A 12,398-nucleotide genomic window follows, 5' to 3' on the forward strand; every position below is an offset into this window, starting at 1 on the left:
TCGCCTCAATCAATGCGTTGTTTATTACAGAAAATACAGAACTTATCTGATTGTCCCAGTTCTTTCTTTTAATTTCTTTAAAAGATCATTTCTGCAGTGAGCGTGTTGTTAAGCCTTTTTTTTTTTTTTTTTTAATTTGTCACCTGCAATCTGTGGCTCATGTTAGTGGCAGGAATGCTTAGAAAGTATGAAGTCTTGAGCTTGTTTATTACTTTTATTTAAATTTTGTACATGTGGAAGAAAATAAATAGGTGTAATTTTAAACTTCTCTGAGATATAAGAGCAGTTACAGTATCTTGCTGGTGCTTTATTTCAAAATAGAGGGAATGTGCTGATGTGGGGTGGGCAGGGGATGCTCCTCTGGCTGGTTATGCCCAGAACTCCTGGCCGCTGCTGCTGCTCCCCACAGGGGTATTTTGGCTCTGCAGATTTAGGAGAGCATAAAGCTCTCCCGCCTGTAAGAGTAGCTCAAAAACTCACATCCTGGACGTTTACCGCGTGGCCCTGAGTCTACACAACCTGTGAAAAGCCATGTTTTGAAAAGGCTTCATTTTCAAACGTGCTAAGTACAGGACATCTGCCTTTGCCTTCGGTGGGAGCTGCTAAGTGCTCACTGCTGCTGAAAACAAGCCAATTTATTGCAGAGTCTTAATAGTTTTAGAAGCAAAACTTCACCTGCCCATGACTGTGGATTTTAGCAATTTTCTTCAAAGAAGGAGGAATCCCTACTCCATTTGGTATTGAGCAGCATTTTGCTGGCATTGCATCCTTCTTGCTAACATGCTTTGTACTTTATAGCAGACCAGGTGAGTAACGTGTAACATTTTAATGGTCCAACTGGTCCCATAAAAGGTGTCACAACCCATTAATCTATTTCCCTTGTATAGTTGGTCTCAAGGAGTGACAGCATCGAACCTTTATATTTAGCATGTAGATCTTTTATAGCTTTTCTTCGCAGTACACCAGCTCGGTTTCCCACAGCACTCTTGTGATTACGAAGCCAGGCCTGAAATGTGAGCCCGGGCTCGGAGCTGGCTCCTGCTGATCCTCCAGCTACTGCCCCTCTCGTCTGTCTGACTCGGCTCCATTGGGAGGGCCCCTCAACATCTGGGCAGATGCCAGGGCCCGAAAGGCTGTGTCCCCCCTGCACGGGCACCTTTGGCTGCGGTGCTTCTCCCAGTTCTGAGGGGTGGGGAGGGAGCGCTGGGGTTGCTGTCGGGATTAGGCTGTATGGAATGTCCTGGGATTTGAATTGGTGCTGATGGCTTTATTTTGCTGGAAACATTATGTTTCTCATGAGACAGGCAGGTAATCTGCTACTTAATGCTCTATAAGACTATTTTCTGGATAATGGAATAAATACCCAGCCCTTGGTGAAGTTCCAGGCTCTTCAGTAAGATGAATTTACCATCTCCACGTGGTTCCTTTGGTTTTTCTCCTGTGGTGGAGAGTAAGTTCTGTAGTCCCCAATCCTGCACAGAGCCATAGGGAGAACTGGGAAAAACGGCAGCTAGGGTAATGTTTCAAGGATTGTTAATATTTGAAACCTTTGAACACCAGAGCATGGGGTGAGAGGAAAACAATTAGCAAGTGGAACACCAGGAGCCAGCTAGGCTCCAGCACTGTGGGCAATGTTCTTGAGCAGCCGCCGGTGCTTCCTCACCCAGAGAACACCGTTTGAACAAAGCCAGGTCTCAGCTCCGTTCCCTTGTGTGAAGCTGGGCAGCTGCCGTGGTGGTTTCTGCTCCGTGCCCGCCGCACGCGGCATGGACCTTCCTGCACGTGCGCTGTTGCGCTCACCTCGGCGTCTCTCTGGTTTCCTCTGCGCTCTTACGCTAAGAGAGAAATGGCCAAAAAAAAATCCCCGGTCTTTTTGCTAAGCACATTGTCCCGAGTTCTTCAGACACAAATGTGTCCCTGCGCTGGGGACGTCCAAGCTCAACATCCTCGTGTAACCGCCCGCCCCAGATTAGTTCAGATGGAGGATGCTGAATATTTAATTACACAGATTACGATACGAGCCGAGCCTGGGAGATCCTCGACAGTTCCTTTCCGTGAGCCATTGATTGTACATATAAGAAAGATGCTGTCCTGCTGTGCCAAGGGTCAGGAGGCCACACAGGATTCAGCCTTGCTACGCTTGAAGCTCTCAACATTCCTGCTGAGTTACTGGGGACCTCAGGTGGGCCTGTGTTTTGTAATGAGGTTTCCAGCCATCCAGAGATGACTCTGACTCTATGAACTAATAGCAAGACACCAAACAACAGTAATGACTTACGATACCTTTCTCTGGGTGGCTTATTTTCTCTGATTGCTCTCCTAAGACTGTTTTGATGCATTTTTCCAGGGCCTACCGCCATATCGAGCATTAGTGTTACCTGTTCTGCTTTTGAAGTCTTTCTAAAATTTTTGCTGTTAGACTGTAAGTAATTCTCACCTTCAGCTCTTTGTTACTGTCTCATAAGGTCTTCTAACCTTGCCTGCTTTGGCTTTGAAAAGAGATTTTATGTTTGAATCATTTTGGACACAGCTTTTAAAAAAGAAAACCTCACCTGGTTTCATCACTGGTTTGAGCGTGAGTTAAACTGTGCTCCCGGGTACCTCTGGTCTATCATTCTATTCATTCTCTCCTATCTCGCTCTTCCTCCCTCCATGGGCCCAGCCTCTGTGATTAAGTCTGCAGCTCTCCTGCTGTTTTTAATAGGCCTGTAGACCTGACCATCTGATGAGAACCAAACTGCACAGCGTGCTCCTGAATACTTTCACTGGAATCTCCTAATGCAGGGTATTAATCATTACTGTCAAACCATTCAGGCCCTAAATGTGTCCACCCAGTATAAAATTATACTAAACAGGAGGGGAAAAAGGACTTGGCCCATATTAAAACCAGACATTAGACAGTCCCCTGACTTCTCAGGCATGATGGCCGAGGGCACTGTCCAGTTTAACAAACAATAGCTTATTCAGCATGGGCTGTTCATGATTGACGTTCATAAAAGTTTCAGAAAATAAGCATAATGAGGTAAAGGAAATATAGAAAGGCGTGGCTTCCTCTTGCATTTACTGATACAGATTCCTGGGAAATAGTTTACTTGTGTTTGTAGTTCAGATGCATTTGGTGATCTTAATAAAAATTTTGTGCATTTGGGTCTGCTTTTGCTGCAATTAGAAAACAATAATTGCTAAATCAGTTGCTGTCATACCAAGTAACTGTATACACAGAGCTTGAGAATTTCTTGCTTCAGTATATCACTTGAATTTGATCCTGGGAAGTGCAGAACACAGCGTACTAGTAAAGCATGGGGTTACTTGACAAGTCTCAAGAAAGGTAAGGCTGTTTCTCTGTTAGCTGTGAATTAGACATGTATGTTTTAAACTGTATTTGTTCTTGATATTTCTAAGCTGCCAGGGAATGCAGACCCTAATTTTAGAATGCATCCTTTTTTTTTTTTTTTTTTCCCAAAAGGCTGTTTCTAATTCTCTGCAGTAAGAATGCCTTTATTCTTTGGAGTTGGTAGTAAAAGTTAATCGAGTGTAAAATAAAAGTTACATAAGGTGAGTGATAAAATTTTATTATTACTGATGTTGGATTTATTGATGACTCCATTTGGTGTTATGAGCTATGGCATGCCACCAACCCCAATGTACTTTCCTGCCAGTCCGTTAAAAAGGTTGCGCTCGGCAGACGCCCTTCGGCGGGGCTCCGTGCAGAGATGGGTTCGTTATTCCACGCTGAAACTCCCAGATGCGCCTGCTGTGGCCGTAGGAATTTATAGGGAGAGCTCTCCAGCTACCAGTTGCAATATTCCTAGGTAAATGCAGAAAATTTTGCTGGCAGTGGAGAGGAACTGCTGTTTATTCCGGGAAGGCCACTGCTCCATGTGTGTTTTGACTGACAGCATTAGTGAGAGAGGAGCGCCGGTGACGAGCCTGCCAGCCGTTACCCGAACACTCTGCTGTGAGTAGGCAGCTACCAGTGTCTGTAGTTTCTCTGCACAGACTTCTCCCGAGCCAACCTGCATAAATAACTCACCCGTGGCATACTGCTGGAGAATCCTTTAGCACAGGCTGAGAGGGCAGAATAAGGTGCTCAGAGCACCCCGTCCTGCTTCAGCGCTTCCGCAACAGAACAAAGCTTCCCACTTCTCAGGAGAGTTTTTTTTTTACCTGCTTTTCATGCAGTATGTTTAGGTGGGCTTCACTAATCTTTCCCTTGTTTTACTCTGTGCTTATCAGAAAGATATATAAACCCAGTAAAAATAAAGTAGCACATTTGTCTATATTGCTGTGTACAAGATGAGGAAGTTTGCTTCCTATTATGTCTGTCATTAGCTGTATTAATCAGTTTGAGTGGCTAATATGATAATGTGATCACTAGTGGTTTATACATTTATGTATAAATATGTATACATGGTTTATACTGATTTAATGTTCTTTTTTTTTTTCCATTCACTTGTGTCTTTGATAAATGTGGCTAAAAATGTCAGGGTATTTGGCAGTTCTGAAAGTCTTGCTATGTTCTTCTTTCTTTAATAGCTTTTGCATTTGTTCCTATAAAAGCTGATTGAAGCAACAATGACAGATAAATAAGTCAGCTGGTACTGGAATGAACAGTAACAATGCAGCACTTCCTACCCTGACTTGCATTTCATATTTACCATGCCGTGAAAAAAAAACAAATCCTCCTAGAATTGTGATGCAGTAGGTTAGTTGTCAATGATCTCGGCAAGAATGCTTAAACCTGCCAACTGTGTTATATGCTTGAAGTCTAGACGAAGATGTAGCAACCAAACATGTTTCAGCTGGATTTTGCTTTTGAAATTAAGTAGAGATTCCAGAAATTGGGGTGGAGGTCAGTGCTCAGAAATGAGAACTTCACAACTCTCCCTAAGAAAATCCGGTTTGTTTACTTATCTGAGAGGGTCCAGCTGCCAAAATAATGAATTTGTGGTGGAAATAAGAGAAGAGTCTTCTTTCCCTTCCTCCGTCACCTCTGAGTGATACCACTGAGCACCGGAGGAAGGATGGAGCTGTTGGTACTGTCACAGTGACTTGGCTCGAGGCGGCAGGGCTCAGGAGGTGCTTGGCCAGGTGGAGCAGTCCCTGCTCGCCGATGGCGGGGTCTTTGGGGAGGTGGGGGTTCCAGAGAAGTTGCTCCAGGTTTCAGCTCAGTTGCAGCAGCATCGGACTGTGGGATTTAAGTGACCTTCGATAATTCAAGTGTAACTACTAGCAGTGACAGTCATCTTTCAGTTCCCTGTGTGCGGGTGCTTGAATACAACAGGACACAAGAAGGTAGGAGCTCAAGTAAACTCAGCAGCGCAGCTTTCTGCGTGGGACTGTGCTCAGCCAGCACCTGAAGTGCAGGTAGGTGGAGGAATGCGCACCGAAATTTTAGAGCAGGTCAGGAGAGATTACACTCCCAAGTTCACTGGCTCTAAAGCATTGGGAGCCAGAAGTGTTGAATGTTAGCATAGCAATGTATTCTTCCCTGGCTAGATCTTAGGTGCTTTTTTGCTAAAATTTGCCAGAGAAGAAGCACAGTGAAGAAGAGACCAGCATTTTCAAGTAAGTTCCAGTGACTGCAGTTTGATTAAGGGAAAAGGAATTACGAATTCACACAGGAAGAAGATTGCTAGGGTAAAGCACTTCCAGCCACACTGGCGGCCAGCGTGTTTTATCGCTCCTGGCACCACAGATTTTACAGACAGTGCGCTGCCACCACAGCCACTGTCTCCGGGGCCCCTCTCTGTTACCTTTCCCAGGGTGGATGGTGTTTTCACCCGTTGGTGCTGGGGCACGTTACTTTGGTGCTGGGGCTCTCCCCTGCGCAGTGTCCGTGGGCACTGCCGGGCTGCGGGTCTGGCCCGCGATACCCACACGCATGCTGTGCCACGCGTCTCTCCAATTCTCCGAGGCATCTCTGCCCTCCAAGCGCGACGTCTCTGCTTTGCTTTTATCCCCGTCCAAACCTCCCTGCAGGTTTGTGTTGCTCTCCAGCATTGTGCACCTCTCCGGAGCCCTGGGCAAGTGCTTTGCGTGGGCCTGGCCCGCGTCTCATCACCGTGGCCATGTGCGGGAGTAAGGAAGGGCGAGATTCAGCTGCCGCCGGGACCGTGCTCCCCTCGCTGGGGGCCAGGTTGAGCCTCATCCCTTAAGGACGGGCTGTTTCTGCCCCGTCTTGCGGCAGCCGCTCCCCCCTTCCCACCGGCCCTTCTCGACTGCCAGCTCACACCATCCCTAGGATTTTAAGAGGAGCAAACGATGCTCTTAGCGAAGGGAACGGGGCTGGGATGCTCTTAGCAAAGGGAACCAGGCTGGGTTCGTGTGAAACAGACCGTGCCGTGCTTAATTGTACGAGTAGTTACTGCAAATAATTTGACCTTACAAAAGGGACTTATATGTGATTTTTATCTTACTTCTTTCCTCTGCAAACACTACAGTATGCGCGATGATTCATACCAAGGGAGCGGTGAGGGTATCAGGCAATTCAAACCTTTTGGAAGGAAAAGGACCCTCAGTGCCCTGAATAAAATAGAAAACTGTTAATAGCTGAAAAAGGACAAAATGTTCCCTTCTGAAAAGTCATCGTGAAACAATGATAACCACCAGTGCTAATATTGTCAGCTTATGCTTTCTTTCAGAAAAGGTAAAGGGGGAAAAACACCCCATTTGCCAAATGCAGTCTTTAGAAAATAGAGAATTATTATGCTCCAAGATCAAAAGATCAGTGGCTCAAATTAAATGCGTGCCAAGACTGAACATTTCCATCGCACACACACCCACGCGCACACACATGTACACGCGCCTATGTGAAGCGAGATACATTTATAACTGTGCCTGTATATGAAGGACTTGCTTGGTTTTACCTGTTTAAAATCCACATTGTTGCTGGTTCCAGCTATGTGTCTCTATCAACATTTCATTGATCCTATCTTGCTCTCTTAAGAGGATAACTGATGTGTATTAAAGGACATTTATTCCTTAGGTGTCTGTACTAGTGTAGCATGTTTCCATAACTGTATTATTAGTTTTGTCCAGCCTACAGGAAAAAGTGATACTGTAGCTGGCATCCCAGTGTTAGGTCATATTAAAACCATCTGTAACAAATCTTTATTTGCAGTTACTTTGGAGTTCAAATTTCAGCTTCTACTCCACCTGTCATCAGTGTTTATCCTCATAAACTTTCACAGCTTCTTTTATTCTGTTTTTTTTTTTTTTTTTTCTTCTGAGAGCCCTTTTCAGGATTTTTGGCAATCTTGCATTTACTTTCCCTAGCAAAATTTCCGTCTCCTTGACTTAGAAAAGACACAAGTTCGATGTGTCTACAGTATCTTTAGGAAAATAGAATATCTTGAAATGTGATTTCCAGGAAAAAATGGCACTGTTGATAGTTATGATTTCTGTGGCATAGGAAAACAAAATCTTCAGAGGAGCTGTCTGCAAGCTGTTACAGCAAAAGCATGCTTTTGTTTTGATGTGGGTAAATAATTCTGCTCACACTCTGAATAGCTGTGTAAAGAGGATTCTAACAGATTTTAAAAGTGGATTCATTCATATCTGTTTGGCTTACTGATTGAGGTTATAGCCAGTTGTTTTTAAAATTGTCTGGCAAAAAGTAATGGCAAATCTAATTAAGAGAATTATCAAGTATGCAGCATGTATTTCAGAGCGCTATGTAAAAAATCTTTACTTGGCATCACCTAGGATACATTATAAGAATAGCCTTATTATAAATGGTGTTTGCATTTCAAACCTTCTAGAAAGCACTTCATTCGCTAAGACCACTTTGGTTTGTATCTTACATAAGGACAGAAAACATACATACCACTGTTGCTGTAGGTGATCATCAAATATATATAGTTGTAGATGCCTTAATTTTGTTCATCATGAAGAAAACCCTCCTTAATCTTCCATATCATTTGACTTTGAAAACTAAAAAATTCTCATTTATCTTCTTAAAACAGCTATTATCATCTCTGATTGCTTCTTGTCTTGAGTAAGTTAGCAGTCTCCCATCCTGTTGCAATTAGAGGAGGGCTGAGCTTGAAGCCCCAGTTCAGAGAAAATGTGAATCTGAGGAAGCTTTCGTTCATGTTTATGCTGTGATGGTTGTCTCTTGACAATCTTCAAATCTCTCGGTGTGATGGGGCAGAGCCCTTCAGTGCCCGTGGAGCAAATGCGTAAGGGACAAAGCTCTCACAAGGATCTGAATGAGGGGTGGCTGCTCTGGAATGGTTGTATAGCCTGAAATTCCATCGAGCTTTCCTTTTCCCCAGCAAAACCATTTGTGTTTGATTTAGTAAAGACACTTGCCTGGCAGTCGGCGCAGTGTCGGCTGGAGAGCACGGCACCGAGGAGCACCCCCAGGCTCTGCAAGGGGTCCCAGCCACGCTCTGCGGTGAAGGGTGGGCATCCCAAACCGATGATTTGCGTGCCCTCCTCGGGAACACAGGCTGGTTTTAATGTGTGTAAGCTTTCATTTATTACTGCACCAGTATCCGGGTTGATTCGGAAGTCCTGCCTTGGTATTGATGCTATTGTCTGCGTTTGGGTTAATTTACAATAAGATCGTTGTACAGAAGGTTGTATCTAGCTGTGTTTCCTCTAAGACGTAGTAATCTTGGAGGTGTTGGCTTCCTGGGAAATACTGAAGACACGTTGTTTACAAGTAAGCAGTGGCTCTAGTGCTTTGATTTTAGTGCCTTGCTTGAGAAAAGGGAGGCTGCCCGTCGCTTCCTTTGGTGTCTCTTCTGTATGGCTCTGCCCTCTGCACCTTGCAGGCTGACGTCTGCTTTGCCAGGTATGCCACATCACAGGGCAGAAATGCAAATGTAGAAACTAACTGCTATTAGCGACTTTAAAATTTGGTTAATTAGGAGGTCTATTTTCATAACTGCTTGGTATATATAAACTTTTGTGGATTGGGCTCATACACTGTAAGAAAAGGCGTTAGTACCTTTTTTTCCTAATTTATGGTTTTTAATCAATCTCCTTGGTCTTCCAAGCAGAACTATTTTTGAATGTTGATAACTTCTGATTGTAGTTTATACTGTCAGATTGTTGTGGTGAGCAAAGATGGTCATGCCAAAGAAAACAGACATTCTACTGTATTGGAAGAGTTGCGGTTTCAATAATTCTCTATAAAGCGTGCTTTCCACTGTGATATCTGCTGCTGTTGTTTCAAGTGGGGTCTAGGGAACAGTTAATATGCACATGTTTTCTCTCAGAGTTTCCAGAGCTGCCCAGTGAAGTAAAGGCAGTAACTAACATTCCTGTATCAAAGTATGGTACGATCTTGAAGGAAATAGGACACTCTTACAACTGCTGGGGTTTTTACCATGTTCTCAGTAGTGCTGTAAACACACTGTGAATCAAGTGATTGATTCGAGGATCATATAAGATCATATTAAATGAAGGAACCCTTGGAAAGAAAGCAAAACAAAAGTCACCTATTCTAGAGAAAATTGCTCTTGAAATAGCTGATGATCAAGTCATTGAAATGATGACAATACACACTTGTGTAAATAATTTGCCACGGTGACAAGTTGCAGCCAAAGAAAGAGGACCGTGCTCGGCTCCTCATAAATCATGTCTGCCCAGTGTCCAGAGCTAGTGTCCTCTTTCTGGTCTTTTCCTCCTTCCTCTCTTCCTACTGCAATGCAAAGAACATGTGAATCTCGAGGTAATATGCAAATGGTTCAGGATTTCATCCAACCTGTTGTAGAAGCAGGGTGCTTTCCACCTTGAGACATATTTTGTTTTCTCATGCATGGCTGTTTGATCTTTTCATTACATTTTCGTGATGTTTTCTGCCTCTTATCTCACAAATCAAGCTTCTAAGCACTCAGAATGTCCAAATTCAGCTGATCCTGAATCTCCTCATCTTTTTAAGCGATCGGCATAGCAGTACCTCATCCTCAGGCCAAATAGAAACATGTTTTTGTTGGACTTGCTGTTTAATACAAGCAGAATAAAGCAGACAACAAAGTTGTTAAAGAAATCACTGGGTAAATAGCACATAGCTGAGCTCAATAGTGTGTGCAGAGCTATTTGCAGAGATAAGAGCCTTCCAAAAATTTGACGTGAGAGCAGTGGGGTTCAAAACACAGAGCAGACAGGTTGCTCACACGATGTTTACTGCACTCTGGTTTGGTAACAAAAATGCCATCTGCATCATTAGAAATACTACCCAGGTGTATCCTTCATCTCAAACTGCGTACGGGGCACAAGTAGAAGACTAAACACTGATTGAAAGCGAGACTAGTTAATGCAGGTGTACGTATTTAAAAAAAATATGAACATGTGAGCAGTTCTGGGTGATGGTTAACATGCCTCCCTTTGGTGATGCAGATTTGGATCACTTCATTAGCTTCAGCACCATGATGCCCGATACGGTTTTTGTCTCCCATGGGAGACATGTGCATTCAGCTGACAAGACAAAGAAATTACACAAAATGCTGTTTAAAATGTAAAAGAAACAATCTGTGTTTAAACTGACTTCTTTAAAGTCCCTCAAGTTTCTAAGTAGTTTTGTTCATCTATGCCCTTCCTGATACCAACCCGAAAGGTGGGGGAAAGCGGCGTGTAGCTCTCTAAAACACAACAGAGCTGTGCAGCTGGCCAGTAAAGGTATTGGCTCACAAGCCTGAAACTCCCAGCTTGGTTTTTAGTCAAGCAAAGTAAGAACAGCCATATTTTGGATGTGTAAGCAGAGCTCTAGAGTTTTTTCTGTCACCACTCCCTCCATGTTGGTTTTCTGTTGAAATATAAGTAAATACATACATATATAGAGATATATTTTATTTTTTTATTTTTTAAATTGCTGCTGTCTGTCTTTTGCAATTTGTTTTCTTGTTTAATGATTCTGTTTGGGGTGAGAGTAGAGAGGCGGGGGAGCTGGCTGCAGCCATAAAGTGGACAGAAAACAAGCTTCATCTTTGTAACTCAGAAGAGTGCATTATGGATGTTTTTAATCTCTTTGACCTTGTGGCAGAGAAAGAGGGAAGTGAAGAAATTGTGACAAACACCAGCTCTTTAATGCCAGGTTTGTTACTGCTTGGAGTGCCCTAAGGGTTAATGTAACAGTTTTAAGTCCTTCAATCACACCCACCCCCAACTACAGAACACTTCCAAATAATCCCTTTATAATAGACCCTTTTCCACAGATTGTATCTAACCCATGCATTAATGGGGCCCATTGGTGTCAAGCATTTCAACAAATATGGGCCAGCCGACTGCTCTGGGAGCCCCTCTTTCTAGCTACAGACGTTAATGATCTTTTGCCCCTCTGACTTAGCTCCCCTGCTGCAGGGACAAAATTAAACTACTGCGGATGGCAAAATAGTTATTTGCTGCCCAGGCAATTACATACTTCCAAAACTCTCCATCGCGGAAGGCCAGATGGACTTTATAGAAACCAGACCCAGGCCACAGTTTTAATTATCATAGTCCTGTCAGAAATGAGTGAAATTCTGAATGACCGCATGAAACGAACCAAAAGCCTTACACATGGATTTTTTCCTCAATAAAATTTTATGGCTTCTTAAAGAAACAGCATTCATATATTTTACGAGGCCTAATCATTCACTAATGCCTATATTAGTGCACCTGTGGCACTCGGCCCCATGGAAATTACAGCACTGGTCCCAGCTATGTTCTTGTGCATGTTATTACAAACCCCTTGTCAAAAATGCAGCACATGTTCCAGGGACAAGCTGGGTTCATTTTCGTTAGCTAGCAGTCATTGTAATAAGGTAAAGAGATTTATGAACCTTTATCTGCCGAAATTTTTATTTCATTGTGTGGATAAGACTTGTATAAATAAAATGGCCCTTCGTAACACAAGTATTTGTAAAATTTATCACAGGGCAGTATACTCATTTGAAGGGGTTGGATATGTTGTGTTCCTGTGCTAATTCAATGAGAGGAAGAATTTCCATTCAGTGCTTTCCCCCTCAAATAGGAGCACTTGCTGAGTGAGTGCTTGGGAGTAGTTCACAGCTATTGCCAGAGATGACCAGGTAACAACTTTGTATTATTCATCTGCTCACCGTTGATCACAAAACCTGGATTTCCAGTTCAGGTCATTCTGATGGGCAGTACTGCCCTTTCCTGTCAGATTCTCTGCAAACTTACCTTTGCTGCTGGGGTGGCCCTGGGGTGCTGAGGGTGCTGAGTCCTGGAGCTGGGGTGGCCCTGGGGTGCTGAGGGTGCTGGGTCCTGGAGCTGGGGTGGCCCTGGGGTGCTGAGGGTGCTGGATCCAAGTCTCTGGAGCAGCAATCCGGCGTAGGGGAGGCAGGCTCTCACCTCTCTCCCTTCTGGCTCTGGGCTGTAGGTCTGGGCCGACCCCTCTCTCCTGGTGTCCCGTTCTGTTCAGCTCTGGCCCCAAAAAGACC

The 12,398-nt window shown here is 43.9% G+C and overlaps 1 protein-coding gene across 1 annotated transcript in view; it reads left to right on the forward strand.

The window, feature by feature from the left end:
• Positions 1 to 12,398, forward strand: part of PRDM16 (PR/SET domain 16) — a 342,166-nt gene that overhangs the window by 256,467 nt on the left and 73,301 nt on the right. The gene's annotated exons all lie outside the window — the stretch shown is intronic.

This window comes from Tyto alba, unplaced genomic scaffold (genome assembly GCF_018691265.1).
Source record: "Tyto alba isolate M040663 unplaced genomic scaffold, T.alba_DEE_v4.0 Super-Scaffold_20000042, whole genome shotgun sequence".
NCBI lineage: Eukaryota > Metazoa > Chordata > Aves > Strigiformes > Tytonidae > Tyto > Tyto alba.